Source organism: Pseudopipra pipra, chromosome 4, assembly GCF_036250125.1.
Source record: "Pseudopipra pipra isolate bDixPip1 chromosome 4, bDixPip1.hap1, whole genome shotgun sequence".
NCBI classification, from domain to species: domain Eukaryota; kingdom Metazoa; phylum Chordata; class Aves; order Passeriformes; family Pipridae; genus Pseudopipra; species Pseudopipra pipra.
The window spans coordinates 28,291,856-28,317,659 of record NC_087552.1 but is presented as its reverse complement, the minus strand read 5'-3'; the positions used below and the strand labels follow the sequence as shown (position 1 = coordinate 28,317,659).

The 25,804-nt window shown below is 41.4% G+C and overlaps 1 long non-coding RNA gene across 1 annotated transcript; it reads right to left on the bottom strand.

The window, feature by feature from the left end:
- Positions 1 to 17,142: 17,142 nt before the first annotated feature.
- LOC135413031 (uncharacterized) lies at positions 17,143 to 21,644 on the bottom strand. The gene is made up of 3 exons (XR_010430077.1): positions 20,598 to 21,644; positions 20,393 to 20,514; positions 17,143 to 17,560 (listed from the first exon to the last, which is right to left on the bottom strand). It is a non-coding gene; the product is annotated as an uncharacterized LOC135413031 (long non-coding RNA).
- Positions 21,645 to 25,804: the final 4,160 nt, after the last annotated feature.

The following is a 25,804-nucleotide window of genomic DNA, read 5'->3' as shown; positions in this document are numbered from 1 at the left end:
TGTCTCTGTGTTTTATTAATCCATAACATCCATTTCATTCTCTATATTGCTACCAAGTCAGCTATTGAAAAAGAGAAGCGGTTCTCCAGGTATGAGACTACAGTGTGACACATCACTTCCCAGCAAATCTCTACCAAAATTCATATTTTTGTGTACCACACAGAAGCATCACATGGTTTTTTCTTTATGTGTATGTCACAGACACCTGTATAATAGAGGAGGAACCCAAAGTGTAAATGTTTGGACTGCAGCGTATCCCTGCTGAAACCCCACCACTCTCCCCAGGGACAGGCTTACAGCCCCACAGCAAATAACAGGTTTCTGAGCAAAGAGAGCACAAGCTGGAGGCAGAGGGAAGAGGGTAAAGCAGAGTGGGAAGCCCACAGTGGGGATGCATGGGGCTGTGAGAGACCCTGGTGACCTTCCTGAGGCCTGGTTTGGGAACTGGGTCAAGGAGCAGCCTCGAAGTGGAGAAGCAAGAAGAGGAAATTGGATATACATCCCAGGAAGTGCTGCCTACCATCTTCGGTATTATCCCAGGGAGAGTGGAAGAGGGGGATTTCCAAGAGAGTGTAGCTGAGCAGAGGGGGATTTCCAAGGTAGGTACAGCTCTGCTGTTGGGGAGAATTCCAGTAACTAGGGAGAAAAAAAAAGTAGAATGTGGGGAGTACAGGATTTTTTCAGGCTTACGGCAGAAACTATATTTCCTTGGCTCCACTACACACCTCTCTATGCTTCTGGCAGCTACCTGTGACCCAGGCTAGCTTACAGCTATAGTTGAGGTAGGAGTGGAGATTAAGCATGTAAATAAATCCTTATTTTATAAAGATTCTGTGGAAAGCAAAGGAGTAGAGGTTTTGTGGATGTACTGCTAGTAACTTTGGCAAGCTTGTGAGTAGGGAGAGTCACTGTCTGTGCCTCAAGCAGAGAAATTAACTCTCCTTTCTAGTTTCCTTTGCCAAGCTGCCATGACTTGCAATGACCTTGTGCTAGAAGTCCCCAGCAGAATTGATCATCCTGACATCCCACAGAGCGTGGGCTGCTGCTTACCCAGAAAGATGATATCAGATGAAAGAAATTGTGTCATGCTTGTCCTTTAGCACTATGTGGCCAGGTACATATCCATCACCACGTCACTCCAGCAACAGTCTGTTGCTATCCCTGCAAGAAGAAACATTTTGAGTCCAGAGAAGATGCTAGGCATGAATGACCTAAGTTGACCCCATGCAGGAACACAGCCACAGTGGTGGGGAGCAGCAGAGCCATAGCTTACACTCTCCTGCCAGCTTGTCCAGGGAGTACAGTACAGCCTTACCTTCAGCTACACTTTGTCCCTCATGCATAGCAATTGCCTCAAACACAAAGCTGAAATGTTTGACAAAGCTGACAATAAGTCCGTGCAAGCAAACACAGATTCTATAGTGATGCTGGACTTGGCCAAGAAGTTTCTTGAGTGTTTGCCACATTGCCTAATGTGAAACTGCTGAATAAACATTCTTTATCCATTCTCTTCCAAGCAGCTTGGTGACCTCTGTGCTCCCTCTGGGTGATGTGCCCACAAAATCACTGGCAGAAAAACTCACATAAATGCCTTCAGCTGTACCTGCTCTGCCACTTTCCAGCCCTTCAGAAGCCTAAGAGCTCGGTAGGGAGCAAACCCTTGCTTCAGCACAAGCAGCACCTCCACAGCCCAGATGACAAATTAAAAAATGGCACTAAGCTTTCCACACCCAGTTTTGCACCTCTAGCAGGAATGAAATTGCAGAGTGTAGTGCCACCTATTCAGATCAGGCTGGTTTAGGAATGTTAATGCGACTCACCATTAATAGAAATACTGCACTTCCAAGTAAAAATATTAATGAAGTGCTAACACTTAACTGTGTCAGCTGCAGTATCAAATGATGCAGAAATTTAGTTTTACCTGTTAAAAATGAGCCATGAGGCTTCTTTTGTATTTTGCATCTAACTCATCTAACCATAGAAATGCTAGTAACTCAAGTTATAATGAAGGAATCAGTAATAGAAAATATCAATTTTGGAATGTTATATAGAATAATTTACTTTTGCTAAAAGGGCCTTAAAGGTCACACATAAACCATTTTTTTTTGTCAGTATTTTTTCCTTTAAAATTTTTCTAGAAATACCAGGGATCCCAAGTTTGTTCAGTACGATGATGGCACTTGCATACAAATGGTGTCACTAGAACTGTTAAGAGCATTTAAATGTTTTTTCCTAAGTATTCATTAGACAGCGAAATACAGTTGGCAAAGGCTTTGCTGTTCACCTCCTCTGCTTTTTTCTTTCAACATGGCTTTATAAGATAAACTGAGCTCACAAAGGCTGATGATCATTCAAGGCCTCTATCTGTAAGATAGGTAAGATCACAGCTGTTTGGGGGCATGCTGTCTGCTTGGGAACATTATTGCTGTTTTATAATGGAGTCCCTGTCGAGGGAGATAAAAGCAGTTCAGGCCTGTTATCACTTCAAAGAGCTATGCATTTCATAAAGGCAACTCCGTGCCATTTCAGAATTTAACTCACAACTATTGGCATGCAAGAGTTTTAGGCTGGAAGTACGTTAAATAACTTCCAGCATAGCTCATGAAACTGTTGCTTCAGGTAGAGCTTTTGCAAGCCCCAAGCAAATATCACCTCCTTTGTCCCATATCACCCAGCATGACTGTGCCCATATGCAAAAGCTAGAGAGTGAGCATCTGCAGATGTGCTGGGCCTGGCATCCTGCAGAAGAAATACTCGACCCAGGGGCCCCTGGCCCTGTCTGTGGGCAACGAGTCTCCCTCAGAGGGGAAGCCAGTGCTCCCAGGGAGCTTGGAGAAGACCTAGTCAGCCTTGGCCAGTGGTCTGACCGCAAAATGCAGTCTGGGGGCAAATCTTTATGGGCCTTCTGCCCCTTGACTTACCCCATGCAGCTGGTTTTTTAGATTGGCAGAAGAGAACCTTGACCCACCCATGCAGAGTACCTGAAGCTACTACATGCAATTTGAATGGGTGGCTGCTAATGCTTGTATGATGTTGAGCGTAGGATAGATAGTCATATTCTTCACAGGGCTAATTTAAAACAGAAAAGGATGGTATATACAGGCAACTTGGCTTCTGTTCTGGTGCTTTTAACTGATGGGACATTCAAGAGAAAACTCAGAAAATCTCAGAGACTCCAGCCTAAAGTCTTGGTCCTAGCTGAAGTCCCACCCCATTTTCACAGCCAGCCTTGTCAGTAGAAAACAATCTAGTGCAATAAATCATGGGGGCCAGGAGAAAAATTTGCATGAGTTAAACATTTTTAAGTATGCACTGCACCCAGGGAACAAACTTCCAGAATATCTGGTCCTATGCAATATATGTCTCTTTGAGAGGACAGCTTTGAGCTTTGAGCTGCTTGATCCTAGACTTGTTTGAATTAAATCAGGTAAAACCTGTTCCTTCAAGCAAAAGAAGAACACAAGAAATTAGATGTGGCAGCTGTCCAGGAGCACTCCACGCAGCATATAATGTTGGTGGCTTGTTCAGATTTGCATACAGAGGCTGGGAACCTCTGGCTTGCTCAGTGTGAGGAAGTCAGATAGAAATCCCTGGCAGACAACTACCAAGGTCTTACACAGCTTTAGCATTGGGTTGCTTTCTTCCATGCAGCTGTAAGCAGTTTTGACCTTCCTTTGCTAAATTACCCATCCCTGCTGCTGTAGGAGCACTCTGCACCCAGGGACTGCTCACTTCTTGCACTGCCTTGACAAAATATTACTTACTCCCTACTCTGCAACCCCAGGGTGTGGCGTCTCTGTGCATCAGCGAGTGAGACTAAGGGCTTTGTTCTGAGCAGAGGAAATGATTCATTTGTAGCAGGCAAGGAGGTAGCTGCTGTGTTAAAGCTGTGTGCTGCCCTGCAGGGCAGCAGGAATGCTAGTAGCAGGTCCTCTAAGCTACCTGTGGCACTGTTTTAGGCTCCAGGACATATGCACAAAATGGCATGGCTCACAGAAAGCAAACTTGACAAGACAATACTGCATGGGAGCCTCAGAAACAAAGACATCTCTGTCTCCTAACGTCATATAACACCATGGGGAGGATTAAGTGAAGGAGCCAGCAAAGACTGGGCAAGAAAAAGGCTCCTTTCCTTTCCTTTCAACCTCCCTCAACAGAGTCAGGATAACAAGCTTGAGGGTCTTATGCTGGGAAATAAAAGCACTAAACTTCTAAAAAATTAAACAACTTGAGATGTAATACAGAAAGAAAAGGTTGCTGGTATTTGGAGAGGACAAATTGGTTGTCACATTACCCAGAAAGACTTTCCTAAGCCTGCCTTTGTATAACTGCAGATACTGCACTTGTGACCAAAAGTCTCTGCCACAGCTTGGAAAACCAGCACATGCTCTGGTGTCTCTAGTACCCTACATTGCTGCAGCCAGAGCCATCTGCTCACCTGCAAACCCCAGAGGGGCTGACCAGCACCTGTCCTATCTCCCTGGCTGCCCAGAGCTGCTGGACGTGCATCGCTCCTTGGCATCTCATCTTTCAAAGGAGTGAACTTCAATTGTGTGCAGCTTCAATAAGTCCAAACTGTACAAGGGTCTCTAGAAAACTTTTTTTTTCCTAATTTTCTCTCCTTTTTTTTTTCACTTTCTCATGCTCCTCTGTGTATGATAGTGATAGTACGAGGCACCAGGAGCTAACTTGGCTACTTAAATTCTGTCGAAATCTAGAAAACTCATCAAAAGTATGTGTGCATTTATATATATAAAATACCAATATTTTAAATGCAGAGGTCTCATAGGTGAATATTTGATGTATAGAACTTCTTGAAGTTATTTTCTTATGAGGTAGCAACTGAATTTCTTTTTAAAATCAGAGATTTTTAAAAGAACATATAATTTTCATTTTGAATAACAGCTCACTGCTTGAAGTATCCTATGCAAACTTTGAACTTGCAGTGTTGTGAAATGGCAACCAACTATAAAGTAAGTTTACAGAATATGGTTTTATTCCTGATGCTGCCTTCAAAAAGGGCTGGTATGATTCCATATGCAGCATGCATTTGTCAGTCCTTCCTGAATTCATTCTTCTAGTGGGAAAGTTCTCAGTAGTTAAAAAGCCACAGCGCTGGTCAGATGCCTGCAGAGCGAAGTGTGGTATCAGACATCAATGAGTTGGTAATTTTGCAGCTGTCACTTTTTAGTTTTGAAGTTAAGCAATAATGCTGGAAGCAAACTGTTCTTTACTCCTACTGATAAGCTTAATGCTACAGTATGGCAGACACTCCAGGTATCTACAAGATACCTCCTCGTTTCATCATTTGTTGCTCCTTTTCTTGTCATGGTTCCAAAGAGTAAAATAATATTATCCACTTTCATAATTCTTTACAAGAGCTGCAAGCGTGAAACATCCAGTCCTGCTTGCTGTTTTGTTGAGCTATTCCAAGTTACGCTTCCCTGCCTGTGCCTACTGATGGCAGTAGTCATAAATTGTGCAAGAGTAGTACAAATAGTCCTTCTTTATTTCACAGAGACTGTTTATACTGTTAAGTAATATATACCTTACAGGGATTGCAACTCGGTAGAGAGAGGAATAGTTAGAATAAAAAAGTTAAGTTAAACTATAAAACTTTAACTGTAGAAAGAAGCAATCATTAAAGAGTGACTTATCAGTTCTTTAAGTATCTTCTACATTTACAGCTTGAGTACTGTTATAATTATTATTAACTGGGAATGCCTCCAAAACAAATATAAAGAAATCCATAAGAAAATATTTTTGTATTTTAACTGAAGCTAGTCTCTACAGTGGTCATGTCAATGATCATGAATGGGAGCCAATGTTTTTCTTAGAAATAGATATTTCACCAGCAGGACTGTCACAAATCCTAAATTTGGAATAATTATTGCATCAAGGCTTCTTGAAGTTGTTTTCAAAGACAGAAAATTAAAATCTGTTGTAATTACAGGGTAGTACATAATTATGAGATTTGTGTGACCTACTCTCTAGGCATGAACCATCTTCTAACAAAGTTCTTGCCACTCATTACTTTACTCATGTTTCACTTGAATATGGATGTCCTCACTTAGCCTGGTAGCTCTCCATTTGGAGACAAGATAGATGGCACAAGGCACAAGAAATGCCTTGAAGGACCTCTCTTGGTTTAAGAGAGACCATGCTGGTATTATCAGGTTCTACTCTGCAGTACAAAATTACCACAAATGCACAGTCCATGTGCAGATTACCTACTGACCTGCCTTTCTCTGTTTCTTCCAGTCCTTCAAAAAATGGGATTTGAGAGGCAAAGGCACTGTGTATGTTGCCATCTGCATTTTCACACACTGAGCAAAGGGGAGAGTGGGCTCTGCAATGGCCTGCAATCCTACATCTGGATTGCACCTGGCTGACCAGTGACTGTTGCTCTTCACAAGTTCCTTCTCTCTGAAGATGGTGTTTTGGAGAATGAGGGGGTATTTGACTTCCTTCTGTTATTTGGTCCTGGAAATGGTAAAAGCATTTTTTTCTCCTTAAAACTTTCTGGAATCTACCTTTTCAGGAAAAATACTTCAGAGCTTTTATCACAAGCTTGGATCCTAAGATACCAGGTTTTCAACTTTCTGGGCTTGAACTTAAAGGGAAGCTTAATTTTGTTCTTGTGTTAACTCCTCTTCCCATTCCTCTGGTACCAGGATTTAAAGGAAACTTTGAAAAAATAATCTTTGTTTAAAATTGAAGGGAAAATGGTCTCTACTCCTGCTTGGAAGAAACTTTATTCCCATGCAGGGAGCCATCAAGTAGTTGCTGCCTTGCCAAGAGAGAGCATGACTGGGTGAGAAGGTAATGAGTAGGATGACAGATCTGTAGACAAAGGCACTGACTTCAAATGCAAAGTGTGTGGAAGAAGTTGGCCTCCGGCACTTTTTTTTCTGAGTTGCTTTCCAACTAAGAAATGCCATGCCCTTTCCAGCGTCAACTTCCTTTTTGCCACACAGCATGAAGGTGAAACCTCCATGCCAGCCTCCCATCACCTGTGGATTGTATTGACCTGGGTGAGCAGGACATACATTTGGAAAGCCTTGCTTCTTGCTGCCAAGGCAATGTGTGCTGGGGGACTGTCCATTGCCCACAAGCAGAACCCATGTCCCAGAGTCTCTGAGTGAAGAGGAGCAGGAGCAGCAGCAGCTGGGCCCCTGACGGCCATGAGGGCGGCTGCAGGCTGGAATAGCAGCCCTCAGGTTTAATAGCCAGTACCTTTTCTTCCTAGAAATACATTTGTTATTAAACTCTTGGCTAAAAGCAGAGAGCGCCAACCCTAAAATCACAATGTGCCTAGAGTTTTGCTGTTGCAGCTCAGGAGAGGAAGAAGCAAGTGCTCCAGCCAAACTCGGGAGTTAGTTATTTCAGAGGAGACAGGAGGCTGGGAAGTGCATCTAGAGGGGGAAATTAGTAGCTTGAGCAGGCCAGCCTGCAAAGGGAGATCAACCAAGCCAGTGCACAAGCCTCTGGAGTAGGTAACAAATGGGCTTTAATTTGCCTGCCCTGATGTAATTTCTTACTCTCCCTCATGATAGTCGGATACATACAAGATTTCCTCATTCTCTGGAAGGGGATTGTCGTATGTTTGTGTTTGTACAAACTTTCAAGTACATAAAGGGATATTCACGTGAAAAGTTAACCCTGGTGGAAGGAAACATGCAGATACTCACTGGGAACACAACAGGGAGGAAGGGGTGTTTTGTCTTTCATATTGTTTTTCTTCCTTCACATGTAAGCCTATTTGAGGTTTTCTGGAATTTGAAGGAAAAGAAAAAAAAACAAGTTTCCATCAGGAGGACTGTGTGGTGATGAACCTGTACTATGGAGGGTGTGGGCAAGATGTAACTCTGAGCATGTGTCCACCATGGATCACTCTGTGATCCATGAGCAAAGCCTACAGTTAGGTATGTGCAAAACCTGCGAGAGAAAATGACTGGGAGAGTACCTGACTTCTTAAAGCTGCATAGCTTCCAGAGGAAAAATACCTGTTTGACAACCTTCTCATTCAATCTAATAAGGCAAAAAAGCACACAGTCCCAAAAATTTCTGCTTTCTAGACAAGAGAGCTGAAACCAGGCAGGAATTAGAAAGTGACTGCAAATGAGTGACTAACAAATATATATGCCAACACATATATCATTGGAAGAAAGTGAATGTCTCTGGGGTGTTCTTCAGTCATCCTTTAATGTACCCCTTAAGAGGAGCACAGCAGATATTTTGAGAGGGAAGGAATCTTTATTTTATCTTGCCATGAAAATTAAAAACAAGAACCAGCTGATAGGCTTCCTTTCTTTCCTAGTGAGATAAGGGTTAGGCAAGCAGTGATAGAAAAAGTTACATGGGGCAGCTGAAGGCTCTCCCCAGGGAAGGTGGGAAGCACTTATCTAAGCTGCATCTCTCTGTTTCAACACGGACTCTCACAAGTGGTGCAGACACAGCCCTGCATCAGAAGCAGGACCTGCTGTGGAGTCAGGCTGCACAGCATTCTTAGAACCTGCCCAGCTGATTGCTGGACAAAGCTGGGCCACAGCCCTGCTCTGTTACAGAGGCTGTGCCATGTCGTATTGCTAAATGCAAAAGAAATCACAACAGCAATTTGAATACTCCATGGGACACCAACCTGAGTGCAGAGATCCTGCTAAAAGTAATGTGGGTCTGGAAAGCGACTGCTGGTCTGTTTTGTTTTGCACAGATGAAAAACTCCTGAACTTGTTAATCAGGCTGCTTCATTACCTAGTAAAACATCAGTCCCTTGAATAAAAATTTACAGTCCTCAAATTAAAAAAAAAAAAGGTCACATTCCTCCTGCCTGCAGACTTTTATTAATGGAGTTCTCAGACATTCTGCTGAATAAAAAGGTTAACTAAACTGATTTTCCCCTCTAAATGCTCATGTAGCAGAACAAGGTGACAGACACCGAACGTGACAAATCCAGAGAAAGGGAATCACCTAAGTGCTGGCTCAGTGCCACTTTTCCTACAGTTTCCCTAGCACTTTTGATTTCAATTTTTTTACACACACTTCCTGCTGGATAGTTAAAATTTGTTTCTTGGAAAACCAGAGAGAATTTGCAATGGAGCGACTCACTCAATGGTCTGGATTGAGGATCTGTTTTTCCTGCATAAATGACCACAGTTCACATTCCTGCTTCCATAATAATATTTTGTATATAAAAGGGAAGGACTGTGCATGCAGAAGCTGTGACGAAAACCCGCTCTGCCCACTGTCTCTTCAATTAGTAGACTGGGGGTTTGTCTGACTGATGAGAAAAGCCTTCTCTTACCAATCCTGATATGAATCAAGTAGAACAGGATCTGGAAGCAGCATTTCCCACACCTCTGGGAAAGCCCTGCCCAACAGCCGTGCTGTCTCGCTCCTGCTCTCGCCCTGTGTGGTTGCATCTAGCAGCCCTGTGTTGCCTTTCTTTGACAGAGGGAGCAGACAGGTGGGAGTATGATGAATTTCTCTCTGCTGGTGCCTCTGAGAAGCTGGATCACCTGGCATAGCCCTAGCAGTAGGAAGCATCTCTAGTGCATCCTTGGCCCATTAAGGAAGAGGGCAGTATGATATGGATGCAAGCATGGGCTACTTGCCCGTAATGGAATGGACAAAACCATTCTCCAGAGACAATAATGGCTCTATGATTTCTTTGGCAGCATTCAGAGCACCAGAGGGACAGCTGCAAGCCAAGGTAACCTGTATCAGCTTAGAGCTGGCAGCATGGAATGACAACATTCTCTCAGCTGATCTGCAGGTGTGTCAGAGTCAGTCCCTCCATGACTCCTACTAATACTGTGTATTTCAGATGCACATCCTCACTTCCACCTGTTGTCCCTTTCATCCTAACTTCTTTCTCACTCCTCTTGTCCATTGTCCCAGGAATGCAGACCAGGAGGTGATTGCACATACGTGGTAGATGGGTCAACTCACTGGTTCTCATCTTTCATCTGATGCACAAAACATTTCAGACATGACTTGTGCTTTTGAGTTAATCCTCTACATCTACAAAATATGAGCTAGCCCCAGGGTTCTCTCTACATTAAATGTGGTGTTTATGTGATTTGGGGGAGCGTGTAATGGAGTAGGAAGTACTCAAATAAATAATGGAGGACAGCCAGCAAGTTAGTGGGGAACTACTCACACATTGCAAACTGGCAAAGATGGCAGCATCCCCTTGAGAAGATTCAGAAAATTACATTGAGGCAAAAAGCTGATTTTCTTTCAGTTCACTAAGGACTAAGTGCTCCAGTGTCACTTTTTCTCTTGGAAATTTTATAAAGCAAAACTTTTTGATATTCCATAGATCAATATTACATACTGCTGTTAATAAGGTCTTATGAAACTTTGTCCTTGAAGGAGCTATCCAGAAAGTCAGCAGCCCAAAGGGACGGATTAGCCCTTAAGAAATGGTAAAGCCAGAAGTGGCCTAAAACTCCGAGACTGTAACCCTGCTCATGCAGAGGCAAGACAGATGCACCAAGACTAGAATGAATAATGCACCAAAACTAGAATGAATATGGAGATGGTTGTGTGAGGAGCAAACAGAGGCTCTAACTAGAACTTGGTCTTCAAGTGAGCATGAGTTCATCTCACAGCAGGGAACCAACTAGCACAAATTGCTACCCCGTGCTTCGCATTGCTTTCCATGGCAGAGCAGAGCAAAGCATCATTCCAATGATGTAAGGAATTTTAGCAGGATTAAGTAATTTTTTTCTGAATCGAGAGAGTGATCTTTGATCCTTCCCTCTGCAGAAATGATCAGCAAAAGCACGGTAATGTGTCTGCAGAGTAGCATGAATGGCTTGCATTGCTATTAGGCAATACATCAACCAAGAGACCAACCTCCTGAGAAGTTAAACACTTGATTTCTGCAGGTCTGTGCTTTGACACTAAAAGAACTGTCATAATCAATTTTTTTTGCTTCAACTCACAGTGCCAGGAGACCTTTCAGCATTTTCTTTCCTTCTCATTTTCCTTCTTCTCCTTTCTGAGGAGTCTTTGTTTGTCTCACACAGCTTGCAAAGTTGTTAAGGCCAGAACAAAGTAGAGCAAATCAATCATTTCTCCATTTTTAATGAGGTGATCAAAGAAAGAATGAACATACGCAATCAAAGTGAAGTGGATGGTTGGAGGTTTCAACAAGGCAGACTCTTGTTTGGGAAAAGAAACCACTCTTTTTCTTTCTTATGATGCAGTTATTAATTTTCCATGAATCTGACATAAAGAATATTGAGGCAAATATGTCTTTCCTAATAGCCTGACTACCACATGGAATTTCAGCACCTACTTTAAAAAAAAAAAAAAAGGCTATATTATTGATCCAAAAAATAGCTTAAAATGATAATGCTAAAAATGATGAAAGAATCCTTATTCTAAGACTATTCACTCAATTATTGTTTACACTGTAAAGATCTTGCCATGGAGCAAGACCAAAGATCATCACTAGAATTAAATTAATTGCATTAGCTACAATATCTATGTGTAAAACACTGCAAATTAGATGTGCTTTGTTACAATTTTGTTTTTAATCCAGAGACAAATAGTGAAGAAGAGGAGGAGATCTGACTCCTAGGCCTATCCACTATCCTGCTAATACCCCTAGCATGTGGGTTTTGCAGTACACTGGAGTAGGAGCTCAGTGGATAATCTGGGACAGTGGCAGTGGGAGCTTCTCCTTGGTTTTAATCCAGCCAGGATAACACGCGCAGAAATGCTACACAGCAGCGCTGCACCAGCTCAGCCAGGTTCTGAGCAAGTGTTGAGCAGCTGAAGTTCTTCCTCCATCAGTTTCTTTGCTCTCAGTGCCAGGCTGGTGGAGTTTTAGTCAGTAGGGACTGTCTGGCCCTAGGCACAGTCTGCCTTGAAAACCTTGAGGTGCTGAAGATGCCTTGTGCGTGCCTGCATAGTAAATATCTGCATTGAACTAACATTTGCAAGCCTCACCTAAGCTGTAGAGCTGGTTGGGCTTTGCTTTGAGATGGTCAGGTCTTTAGTTGCCCACTGCCTAACTATAGGCTGTCTGGTTTTCCATCAAATTTTGAGGGTAGGCTATTCTCATAGTCATATAGCAGGTATGCTTTGAACATATTTTTACCCCTTGTCAGCGTACCAAGCTGTAACACAACCTGAGCTCTTCTGTTAATTCACTGTGGTATAATTTTTCCCTTAGAGTATCAAACCACAAAAACAGCTTATAGGAAATCTTGGCAAAGTTATTCCCATTTGTCCAAACACAGCAACTATTCAATGTGATAAAGAGCAAACAAGGGTCAGTGTTTTGCTGCTCTTCCCAAGTTACAAATTAGTTCTGTACGATTAGCTATTTATGTATCAGCTGAGATTTTAATTCTTTTTCATAGTGATCTCCTTCTTTTAATTCTTTATAAACTTGTTCTGGGGATAGGCAGAAATTTTGCAGAGGCAGCAATAATTTTTATTATATTCCAGTGACTTTCAGTCAAAATGACTTGGCACAGTGGGACATGTTCCATGCTATTAATTAATTTCAAAACTTCATGAAATATCATTCACAGAGCTTCTTCTGAATTATGTAAACCACAGAGCATCTCCTTTTCTGGAGATGAATAGGAAATTAATCCTGTTTTAAAAACACACATATATATGCAAGTTGCAATGTTGTTTTTCATCTCATGCCATGTACAAAGGCTTTTCTTTAGGGGACATTTTTCACTACTCACACTCATGTCATGTTTCTTGATCATAGTCCTGATTATTCATAAACCAGAAAGCCCTGACCGTTTCAGTGATGCTGGTTTTGCAAAACTGCCGTTTTGAGGAAGGTCATTCAGAAAGTTTTGTTCTGAAACAGACATGTGGTTTGACCTTTTTGGGCTCATCTATTATATTTCAAAGCTTTCACAGAATGAGTGAAGAATTTATAATAGTACACACTGTTTCAAGGTTAGAAATAGGGTAGTGGTAAGTGGTAGGGCAGTGTACTGCAGGCAAGGCTGTGATGTGGTGTTTCCACAAGTATTGAAGAATGTATTAGGGAGATATGATAACAGAATACAACATTAGTATAAAGGTAGTTGTTCTTATCCTGGAACAGAAAGAACCAAACAAGCTACTAGATTGCCTTTCAACCCTCTGCTTCCATGATTTTTATTGCAACCCTCAATGGGTTTTCCTCAATTACTTTTACCAAGCTAGAGTTGTACAAAGTACAACTAGGAAACATAAAACTCATGACTACCAATTTGTATGGTCAGTAATAAAGCTGTAAAAGTTCACTTTCTAAAAATGAACAGATGGGGTTTATTCCAGAGGATTAGATACGATCAAGTAAGTGAACTCAACTTGCAGAAAACAGCCAAAAGAAGTTCTCAAGCAGTTACTAGGCAAAATGGTATTAAAAGCACAATCAATCTTTCTGTCATATATAGGAAATTATAATAGAAAAACTGTAACTCTATAAAAATCAACTGGTATTTTTTCAGAGGTCACACTTGGCCAGTGATGGTGGCACAATTTATGTGGATTTTCAACAACAAGTGTTAAAGTATAGGATTAGGTGTCTTTATTTTTTTAGCATAATGGGGTATCTTTTGTCTTCCCACTGAGATTTAGCCTAGAGACAAAGGATTAAACCACTACCATAATTTAGATAGCATGGGACTATGCTTGAAGAATAGGTTCCAATATTCAATTACCATGCATGGTCTTTGTGCATCACTGAAAATTCACTGTATTAAAAAAGCATACTTAATGAATAAAGCTCATTTACTTAGTCACACAGGACGTTTTGGAGTTATGCTACTTGTTATTGGACATGCCTGAGAAGGTAGGAAAAATTCGAGTCAGAAAAAAGAAGTTGAGAGAAGCACTGTCAGATTTTAATTACTTGAACCAACTATGCTATGCTAACTTGTTATTCTTTGTGGCTGGGCTTTAATTCATACAAATATGGATTCCACTCTGCCACGGGAAGTCAAATCCTTAAAAGGATGCCAAAGAATTCAAATTGCTCAAGTGTTTTTCCCAAGCAAGCACATTATCTCTTCATTCAGACATCATATCCTTTCTCTACCATGAAAGCAGATCACAAACTCAAACTGTATCACCTGCGTTGCCTTGCATAAATCCCTCTGCCCTGCAGAGTCCTGGGTCCAAAGTCTCAGATAGTTTCCTGGATTTTTCCATTAGTATATGGACCTCGTGATGAAAATTTTTGCCAAACTGATAATAAATCCAATTTGCAGAAACGTTCAGGAAAAAATGGTCACTCTGAAAGAGAGTTGCCAGGAGACATTCTCATGAAATGCAGATTTCACCTTCCTATCAACTCTTAAACATCGCAGCAGCCATGTCCTTCCTACGGTGCTCTTCCCACACCTTTCTCCTTCTTTTCCTCCTACTTGGTTGCTAAAATACATTTTTCTTAACCCTTGTCTGTTACATTATACTTTATTCTTCTTGAATATTATTTGACAATATTCTATTTGAGGATGCAGTGCAGGTTGCAAACCAGTTCAAATTAAAAGGCTGCATTTACAGAGAAAAAAACCTGCAAAACCAAACCAGCAAGTACAAAAAAATTAACACAATTAAGATGTTGAGATGAGTCTGCCAGAGTGCTTACTGTTGTATATGCAGTAGCATATAGAAATCTTAGAAGATGAATAGCTTACAAACAGTAGCAGATTAAAATATACATTGCACAGGGACATACAAAGCCAGTGGAAGTCACATCTGGATTTCAACAGCTAGGGTTGCTCCACAGTAGAAGCCACCTTAACAGAACTTTCATTTCTCATTCTACACCTAAGATTATTTATATCAAGCCTTCAACCATGCTGGAAATAACTGAAAATACATTATTTAATATTTTTGGTCACAACTCAGATATGCCTCTGCATGAAAGAAAATAGCAACACTATCTGACTAGAGACGGAGCCAGGAGCTGCTGTAAAGCATGATTTTGGGATGTATAAATGAAATCTGAGAAAGGTAATGTACCCACAGTGTGGCTGGCTGCAAGGAGTGGGGCTTAGTGGTCAAAAATAAGGTCCTAAGCTTCTCTTATTCATTGAGGCCCTGCTTGCACAAATTACCAAGTTTTATTTTATGGAGTTTTAATTTTCCATGTGTAGGGAACTAGCTTAACAATCAAACAAGACATTTCAGAGCCACAAATAGAGCGTTTTCTATGTTATAGAGGGTCAATTCTAGGTGCTGCATAAATGTAGTTCTAAAATATTTTGAGGTTTTATATCATTGTTTCTTCAAAGATCATATAGCTGCTGCTATGTTTCATCAGCATGAGCACATTTTATAGCAATTATTGAAAGATCCTGTGATTGGGAAGGTGGAGTGACAACAAGGGAACATTTTTTTAATGGACAATAACAATACTGCACCAGCTGTCTTCAGTCCACTGGTCCAGGCACAAATAAAATATGAAATGTCTCCTGCATCACAAATTTAATCTAATAAACCCTTCACTGTGTTTACATCCTAAATGCTATAATTGGATTCTGGTCAGACTGCTGTTTCCTGCTGCAGGAGCATTTGCACCTGGGTGTTGGTAACTGCGCACACAAAGCTGTCTCTCGTCTGTGTAAAAGCCCCCTCTGCTGGACCAGCCTAACACATAAAACTAGCAGATCGTCCCACTTCCTCCCCAGAAAATGGACAAGTCAGTGAAGCAACTCTCCGTCAGCTGCCCCTTTTGTAGGGAGCCCTTTTCCCGACTGATGCAAAATGAGTCACAGAAGTGGTTTTCTAAAACACATCATGATTTGATGAACACATACTTTATCTATCCCACACACGAGGTGGACAGAAGGCCTTTTCTCCAAAGTGCGGAGGAGTCCCAAGTTTCAGGCTGTTTCCTGATACCCTGCTGCATGCCAAGGAAGTTCTTATCTGGTGAAGGAAGATGCCAGCCCCCAAGAGATATCTTGTATTGCCAGTCTTTGTGTAGATGATCCTCCTAATACTGAGGAATGTCTAAACTGGGCAAGATGTCGGAAAGGTGGAGAATAAAACCGAAGTGTCCCAGTGAGTTGAGCAGGCCACTCTGACAACTTAAAATCACTCAGCATCAGAGAAGTCCTAGAGTAAAAGTAAAGATTATTATTTTCCTAAACATGATGTTGAAGAGTTAGTTACTCCATTCTGAGAGAGCTACAGAGAAATAAATCCATAGTTTCCTTTCTCTGATTTAGCTATGTTGTGTATGTTCCCTTCATTCAAGAGCCACTGTAGACAAAGCAACTCCACAGTTATATTTGATGTGTTCTCATGGGTATCTGATTCTTTAGACAAGCTTCATCATTATGAGCTGCCTTCTTCCAGGTTGATCTTGACTCCCAGGAAAGCTTCCCAATTGCCCCTTCTCCTCACTGGTGTCACACCCAGCATAAAAGCTGCACCTAGAGATAACTCCTCTCCAGGTGCTCATTAAAGGATTAAGACATCAGTTATTATGGCTTTTTTCAATGAGCTGCTGCCTACAGCAAGAGTAACTTTTAACATGCAAGAAGTGGAATAGCTGTAGATGCTTACTGGAGAAAACTGGATGCTGACTTCATAGTAAACCAAGTTATGCTATACTGTCAGTGTGAATTTTCCTGTCAGCACTTCCACTTAAGCAGGTAATGACAGCAAAAATCTATGAGTTCAGTATCTAGCCTGGCCATAACAAAGTCATTTATACAACCTATGTGAGGTTCTTTCTGGTGGCTGGTGAGAGGAGTTTTGTGTTTCAGAACTAACAAAATGGATTATCTTCACCATGCAGTGTTTTACAACATGTGCTGAAAGTGGCATTTAAAAAAACCTGTAAGTGAGAGGTAGTGATGCAGCCACTCACTGCACCTTGATGGAGACTAAACATGACAGCAGCTCAAATAAACACAGGGGCTATCATTAGTTTGCAATAAATCTCTCCTACACGTGGCTTGCTGGAGCTATGTGACAGCATCTCACAAAGACAAAAGAGGAAGCATCTCCAGTGAGCAAAGGGAAGAACTGGAAAGAAAAGATCCACAAACCACTGAAGAGTGAGAGTAAAAAGCTGCTGAAATGCATGATTAAGGAGAAAGAAGACTTGTAATTTTGTGAGGAATTAAGTGAAAAGCATGTAAGGCAAGGTACTCAAGGAAAGGCTTACAACTGTATTTTTGTAAATGGAGTAATTAGTATAACAATAAATTTAACTAACATTTTCAGTGCAGGTAAAAATGGCAGAGGGGCATCAAGATGTGGGAGAAGGGAAAGACATTGGTATAGAAGAGGTGGCACAGTTTCAAGGAAGAGCATCACAGGGTTGGAGGAGGAGCAGTCCATACTATTTGCTGTGAACCATTACACCTGAAAAGCAATAAAAATAAATAACATTCCTTTATTTTGGAAAACAGTAATCAGTATATTAATCTGAGTCCTCAAATGACTTATTTTCTGGAATTTGCGTTCCACTGTGAGTAAACTGTGAGATACTGAGACTCATTTTTCTGCTTCAAATATGCTTCTGTCACAGTGGGCAAAAGTTACATTCTCTTCCTGATTTCACAACCTGAAAAATGAGAATAATATTATTATCTTGCTTTATCAGACCTTCTCAAGGATAAATGCTCTGAGATTGCGAGAGCACAGGTACAGTGATAACCTGAAAGAGAGGAACACAGGGCACTCTTTTCAGGCCTTGTGCTCTAAACATGAACATCCTACCCCTCTGAGACAAAGGAAGCAGCACTGTTTGCTGCTCTGCTGTTGTAGTCACTGCCTCTTCCTGATGGTCAGTCTTCGAATCCACATGGAAATCAAACAGACCAGTAAAACCTGCTTCAAAGTGTACTTTTAAAGCTCACCGACTTTTTAACCAAAAAAACCCCACAAGTCTTGGTCAGTAGTGTTAGCTAACAAAACATTTCCCAAGTTTCCTCTTTAAATTCCTTGAAACAGGAGGCAAAAGAAAAATCAGGCAGAAGAGGGTATGACCAAAGCTTTCACAAAAAATTTCCTTGACATCCAGAGGATTTGCTGAGGTCTGAAACAGTGAAGTTAATTTTATCCTGTTGTCTTCTCCTTCTCCCTATGCACTCTATAAATTTGGGTCTTTCTTCCCCTCCAGACCATTTCTTCCTTGAAGCAAAACTGCGTCAAAAGGATCTCATCCCAAGTCACTATCTCAATTCAACCATGGGGAAATAGCTCTTTCCCATTTCCTACTTGAATTTTAAATCTCACACTTACTGCTCTGTGTAATTTTTGATCACTTTAAATTTTGTCTTTCATCCACAACTGGAGCTGGAACAACAGTTTCTCAATAAATAACACATCCCATGATGTAAGAGTCTCTTTCCATCTGCAGAATACCTAAAACCAGTTGTAATTTCCTCAAATGCATTTTGCTTTCTACCATTGTCAAATGAATTATTTTGTTCTGTAGAACTCTAGTTGCAAACACCATCCTGCAAACATCTGCAACTGCTTAATTTACCAATTATTTCAATAAGCACATATATAATTATCTACCAAGTCAGTTTGTAAAGAAATACTTAATGTTCCAGACTGAGCTTTGCTCAGCTATTATTGGTCATGACTGGGACTGGTTCCAGCCCTTGGCTGAGAGAGCAAAAATAACTGTGTAGCTTATATACATTTCTGTATCACTGAATACTTTTGCATTTAGAGTCTGAATGTAACTCCTCTCAGATATTTTCCAGATAAAGTTTTTTACCAGAGAACAGACAAAACCAGACATAAAAGTAGCTGCCAAAATTCACTCAAATGTTAATTCATAGCAAACGTATTTTTGGAATACCAACTTTCAAACATAGTCCTATACAAGCTAAACCAGCAACAAGGCCTCCCATTGATAGTGCTAAGGTCAAAAGCTTTATGATTAAATTACAGTGTTTATAGCACTCTCCTTCTGAGAGAATAGGAAGGCTTGTTAACAGGTTCATAAATCAAGGTGCAAAGATTAACCCAGTCATCCAGGCATATATGTCATTCCTGAAAATATATGTTTTTAGAACATGATAAATAACAAGATTAGTGTTTACTGTTGTGTGCTGAATACAGACTGGAGTATTCTTTCCCCTATATACTATGAGATATATAATAGATCCTGAAAACCTATCAGCATTCTGCTTCAATATAGCTTTTATTCTTCTGAGTCAGGTTAAACAGTTCCTGGATTCCTGATTATATCAAGTAGTGAACAAAACTAACACATGAAGAAACCAGCTCTCCATGTTAGCATGCTACAGAACTTGCAGTCGTACTTATCTAAAGTGACAGCCCCTCTGGGTATACACTCCTTACTGTCCTTTACTTAAATGCTACAGCTTCTTTTCTTTAAATGTACTTACTTTTGAATGGAAGACTAAACAATGACTGTTATATCCTAATTTAATCCGTGTAAAGCCCCACATCTAAAGGGTTTGAACAATAAAATTAAATGAAAGAAGATGTTAACACTGAGTACAAATGCCCAAAACCAAACTCCAGCACACAATTCTCTTACAAATAAAAACTACATGACATGACTCCAATGGAGTTTAGAGCCCAATTCCTGATCTGTCTGCAAGATACTCTGAAATCCAGGGACACTGAACCCCTTGGCAATTTAAAAAGTTAGTTTAATCAGAGTTACATTTAACTCCTGTTTGTCTGTGGACAAATTATACAGGTTGTAGCTCAGTGGCGTCCTGCTTTCCCAAAAAAGCCTTTGGCCACCACACAGAGCCCAGCACGAACCTTCGAATTTTCCTGCAGAAGAAAAGAACTTCTTTCTAAACCAAACTCCCCCAATTCCCTTTTTTCTTCAGTTACACATTTCTGTATAGAAATTAAATCAGTTCTCTATCTCTTCATCTTCATACCTGTCACATCAAAACAATAGTTCTAGTTTCTATTCCTCTTGTGCACATTTTATCAAATCTCTTCCCAATTGATAGTTTAGGGAGAATATAATGCAAAACAATTTGCTGTAAATAACTCCTTTCCCAAAAAGGAAAAAAATACGCACAAATTCCCTAACATATTCAAGGCTGTTGCTGTGCATTTTCTCAAACATGTAGCCATCATTGTCAAATCCTCCCAACACGCCCCCAGAAGCCTTGATATGAGCTTTGGGAGAAACACTGCATAGGTTTTTAACTGCAAACAAATTATTTCACACCTCTTTTTAATGGCACTGTCTGGCAACAGTACAGCTTGGGCTTTTAATAATACCTTATTTTACAGCTCCAAAAGAAAAGTGAGTTCCCTGGGTTTGCAACTTGCATTTCTGGATTTCAACATGATAGTTGTCAATCCCAGGAATACTTATTGGGAAAAATGAAAGAGAAAACAAGGGAGGAAACAATGTGTAGTGTAAAGCCAATGGGAAACTCACCTGGGATGCCACTACCTTTATAGTGGTTCATCCATCTGCTGTCTTGGAACAATGCTTCTCATGCTTGAGCTGTGTACCAGATGCAAAAATTAGAGAGGTAACCCAGGAACCAGCAACAGGATCTAGAAAATAAATAGATACCTTCTCAATAACAGGGGTTTACAAATTATTTTCTTTCTGATTCACCAAGCTCATAGAAAACCACCTGCTGGAAGACAGCCTGTACAATTCCCTTGCCAAACAGTCCCCCACAGGCTGTGATTCTGCCATTCCACCCCATCAGCTTCTTCAGATATGCTTCAAGGAGCTGAAAGGAGTTGGCGGCTTGGAGAACCCCGCTCAGATTCAGTGAGGTGCTGCTGAACTCTGTATCTTTGCTCATGCTCTCTGGCACACGTGCTGCTTGAGTGGTCTGGGTATCATGTTGCCCTGATGATTCATGCAGGGTGCTGGTGGAGGCTGTCACAGCTCCTTTTTTCCTGTGCACCTAGGTTTCCATCACTCAGATACCAGGTGCCAGCAGAAGAGATACGTGCAGGTGTCGTTCAGCAATGATGACACGTTTGGCCAAGGCAAGGAGATAACCTGGGATCTGGGAAGTGATCCCAGTTCAGACACAAATCCCAGTATCATGAGTTACTTTTTTTCTACTGTGTCAATTTGTGGAAGCTCCAGCCCAACCAGAAACCACTGAAAGCAGTGAAAACGTGCACCGGGAAATCTGCAGAATCAGCAAGATCTTTGAAAGTGTTTGGCATTTTAACTCTAGGTGTGAGAACACTAAGGGCAATGAGAGAAAGACAGAGGTGGGTTAATGCTGACACCATCCATGAGGGTGAGCCACAGGTGTCAGCATCCGCCCAGCTTTAGTAAATGCAGCCACAGAGATCACGTTGCACAGGTGGATGTAAGTGCCTTTCTCACTCATGAAACTTAGTCTCTCCATGCCTCAGGTGCCCTATTCAGAAATACAAATAATGTTTATCTCCAGCCAGGATTCATTAATGTCAGCGAAGCACTTAAGAGTTCGGATGAAAGTGTTTTCTCTATAGATATGACCAATATTATTACACACTGAGCTACCATTCCTTCAAGAAACACAACTGAAATACATTTAGTCATGTAGAAAGGCTTCTGGGGGATCTGTATACATTAGAGAGCGAAGGCTATGAGCTGGCTCTGCTCCCTTTCTGTAAGTCCTGCTCCCTTAATTTTGGTCTCACTTTAGTTGGACAAGTTATATAATTTTTCCAAGACAGCGCTGGACATGTGACCCAAAATTTTACTTTCTGAACTTTAACAATAACAGTCCCTTTTGCCAAAAGCCCTTTATAAGTGCACACTAAAGAAAACAGCAACTAGTAAATTAAAAAGGGCTGTTAGACACCTCATAATAATAATTAGCATTTTATACCTTTTCATATGTTCAAAGCAACATGCACAAGTTACCCAATTAATCACAGCTCCCTGGGATTCTCTTGTTCCATTGCACTGGCTAGGTCCATGCCCACCTGCACGGCTCAGCAGCCCATGCCTGGAGGAAGATGGATGATACAGCCTTGTGTATGCTGGCTGGCTGCCTTGACCCCACCTGGCCGCCCATGGTATTCCATCGAGCCACAGACCACCTTTCCTAGCAAGTTTTTCCAGTCACAGGCACCTACCAGAACCTGCCCCTCTCGGGGCTGCAAAGCAGCACTGCAGCTAAGCTCAACAGCAGCTTGCAGGACCCAGACCAGAGAAAGGTTTGCCCAGAGAAAGGGTAAACCTTTGTCCAAGCCTCAGGCTCAGCAAGCAGGGCAGGATGGGGCTGTGTGTCTCCCAGTGCCCAGTTTACAGGTGAAGATGCCTCTGAGACCCAAAACTGCAAGGGGCCCCCATGTGCTCGAAGCAGTGGAGGAACGCCTGGTTCCCTCCAAGTTGCCCAGGGCCTCGCTGGAGTATGGAAGACCCTTGAATCTCCAGCAAAGCATGATTTGAAATTCAGACTTTATGAGACCACCCACAGTCTCCCAGAGGCTTTTGCCACTCTCATCTATCACTAAACACAAAGTTTCTTTCCCTAATGCAAGTACAATCACAAAGAGCCTAAGCCAAACAAAGCTCAAGTGTCCCCTCCTCTCCTCTGTGGAGAGGGTAAGAGTGAGGGTTTCTCCCTTCTCTCAATAGACACTTTTGGGCAGCTAAGTGGGTTAATGCACATGACTGAACCACAGGGACTGTCCCCATGGGAGAAGTGAAAGCAAAATATTTCAGCCTAAATCTTGGCAAAGGAGATTTGTCCTGCCAATGAAAACTTTGACAAATGTGTCCTATTGTCTTTCCTCAGTTTGCCATTTTCCTGCCAAATGGGCATCAGTTTGAAGCATTGCAAAAATATTGGTGCAAGTCACTGATCTCTGGTTGGGTCCCTGCATCAAATACACACATAGAGCTACAGATATTTTTTTTTTCTTTTAAATAGAAATTGTTTCAATAATTGAATTGAAAGCCCATCAACATCAAGGGCCAAATTACCTTTGCTATTCACAGGATCAGGCCTTCATGACATGATATGTGTTAATCCAAGATAACGGTGCATGTTTTAATGAAAGAAATCAACTAAAGTAGGAACAGCATATCTGAGATCTCTAAAGATTCCTTAAATATGGGTCCCCAGGTTCCTGTTTTGTGTGTTCTCACATTTAGAACACTGTGATATTTCACCTCCCTCTGCTTTAATCTTCTGACAGTCAGTATAGTGTAGTACTGTGAGGTTTTGGGGTGGACAATTGTCAGCGTTTGGGCTTTTTAATTATACCTAAATAAATTTTAACTGTATTACAATCTAGGAATGTCTAGAAAAGATATTTAAATATCCTCACTCATAAACAATTCAAGCTGCACTAAATTCAGACCTTCAAATTAAACCCTGAATGATTCCAGGGACAATTTCAGTTTTGGCTGGCTCCATGACCTATCCTGCAGAGCAGATCCCAAATGCAGAGGTAGAATTTCTACATACCTGAGTACATCACTTGCTAGCAGCACCCCAAATACCTTGCACACACTATTTCAGGAGTGAGCTCAAATCCTCATGTAGATTTGATGATGCAGTGCCGCAATCACAGAAGGATCAAAATGGTCCATCTCCAGAAGAAATGACATTAGGTGAGTTACACCAATGGGTCTTGAACAGGTAGATTGAAGAAGATAAATGTGCACATAATTGAAATATTTTAACTGATTTTTACTCTTTTACCCACTAAAAACTTATTTTTAAATTAGTGTTTATGCAAGTGATTTTACACCTGGTTCTGTCTTTTTTTCCAAACCAGCAGGACAAAATTTGATTTAAAATGCAAGGGCCTCTTTTCTCTTGCTTATGGCAGAGCTACACTGTTGTACTCTTCTTCCAAGGCAGTCTTCATATTTTCATTTCTTGAGAGTGACTTTTTCTGAATATACAAATATGTAGCCTAGCTGTTTAGAAAAATGAAATCACAGAATCATAAAATATACTGAGTTGGAATCAACTTTTGCCTTTCTCTCTCTTTTTCCCATTCTGTCTTCTCAATAGACCAACCGAAACCCCTCAGATTAAGACTCTGAACCTGCCTGCAGCACCACTGAAGGAACTCTGACAGCCCAGAGAGTTGAACACCCACATAAACCTCTCCAGGGCTGGGGACTGAGCTCTCTGCAGCTCCTGTCTTCTACAGCTCAGCCTGGCAGTGACAGTAAGAGGCAAGGCGAGTGATTAATGGAGGCTGACAAGAGCATCTCTCCATCACTTTGCTGGGGGCTGTGCACTGGTTTCAGCAGGATGCTCAGCCACTACTGTGCAGAAGGCCCTTGGAGAGCTGTTTCTGCTGGCCGGGAGTCTCCCTGCTGAATGACACTCTGTTCTTAACAGGGCCTCACATGTAACACTAGAAAGTGCTTGTCAGCCCTTGCCTTGCTCAAAGTGTTTCATGCCTCACACTTTCCTTCAGGATGTTTCTTACTCCTTGTCACTGGTGGTAGGTGCAGCCCCACCACTTCAAGAGACTGTTTACCAGACACCATGGGGCAGTCTAGAGGAAAATCATGAAAAATTGATTTTTGTAGCTCAAAAGTGGGTCTGTCCAACTAAAGCCTGACAGTAGATTTGCCTACTAGAGAGTGCAAGAGCTCTTCATTGCAAATGTATGTGCAATGTGACACTGTTCTCACCTGTGTTTTTCCTCCGATACACTCTTTTCAGTTGTCACAGATATTTGCAAAGCCGAAAGAGACAGGGACCAAACCTGCAGGTACCGTCCTGGTGTAATGGGTCCAGATCTGGTTAACAGGACTTATCCATTTACAGCAAGTCTACAAAAACACAGGGAAGTTCAGCCTGCCTCTGGCTGCTCTTCATATGATCTATAGATACACGTTGTAAGTAGTTAATCGCGCTTACAAGAGCTTCATATTCATTACTCAGTGATATACAAAATATTTTTTTATCTATTAAATCTTCACTATCTGCAATTATTCCCCAGGGCACAATAGATAGTGAGTCAGCAGGCACAGATTTAATTATCAGCTTTTACTGTAAGATGATGATGTTTATTGATATCACTATCAGACAGACACTGAAATGAAGCAGATGTTAATCTGAGGTTAAGCTCCAGTAGGCGCCTAGCAGTCTGACCAAAGGGACTGATGTTCATCAGATAATAAAAGAGGAGACCTCCCTGCCTTCCTCCCTCTGTTTCTCCAGAGGCCTGCACAGATGTACAGCCTTGTTTTGCAAATTCCTCCTTGCACCATTTCCAACCCCCTCTAACAAGCAGCTTGCCCCTTATTGCAGAGCTTTCAGTCAGATCTAGCAGACAGTTTAATCCAGCATTTTATTTTGCTTATACAGGAACTTTATAGTTGGGTTTGGTTTATTTTTCTCCATCATGCCCTAAAGGGTGATGCCAGAGAAGCTGAAAACAGAAGTGAAGTGGTCACAAAGTTGATGTGACATCACAATTGTGAGCAGAAAGTCTGTTACAGATTTCCATCACACCAATATTTGCCTTAAGTAAATCTATAGAAAGGTAAAACACTGCTCTCAAATTCAAATGATACAATGCAATGGAGAGGGACCTTCTGTGGGGAAGGAGAGGATGACAAAGTTAACAGCAGCTTTCTATGTTTCTCAGAATGCCATCACTTTCTACTGCTGAGAGCAATGATGTGACAGCCTATATACTAATAAAAAATATGTTGGCAGCTGACACTCACTGAAATATATTAATATTTAACATTAGAATTTGCAAAATGACTACTCAGCTGGTGCAAATGATCATTCAGAAAAGTAATTTTCATGGGTCTTTCAGTGGTACACTTTTTTCCTAACAAGAACGTATCTGCCAGTTGCAGTGCAAGATGAGTGGAAAAAAACCCCACATGTTCTAC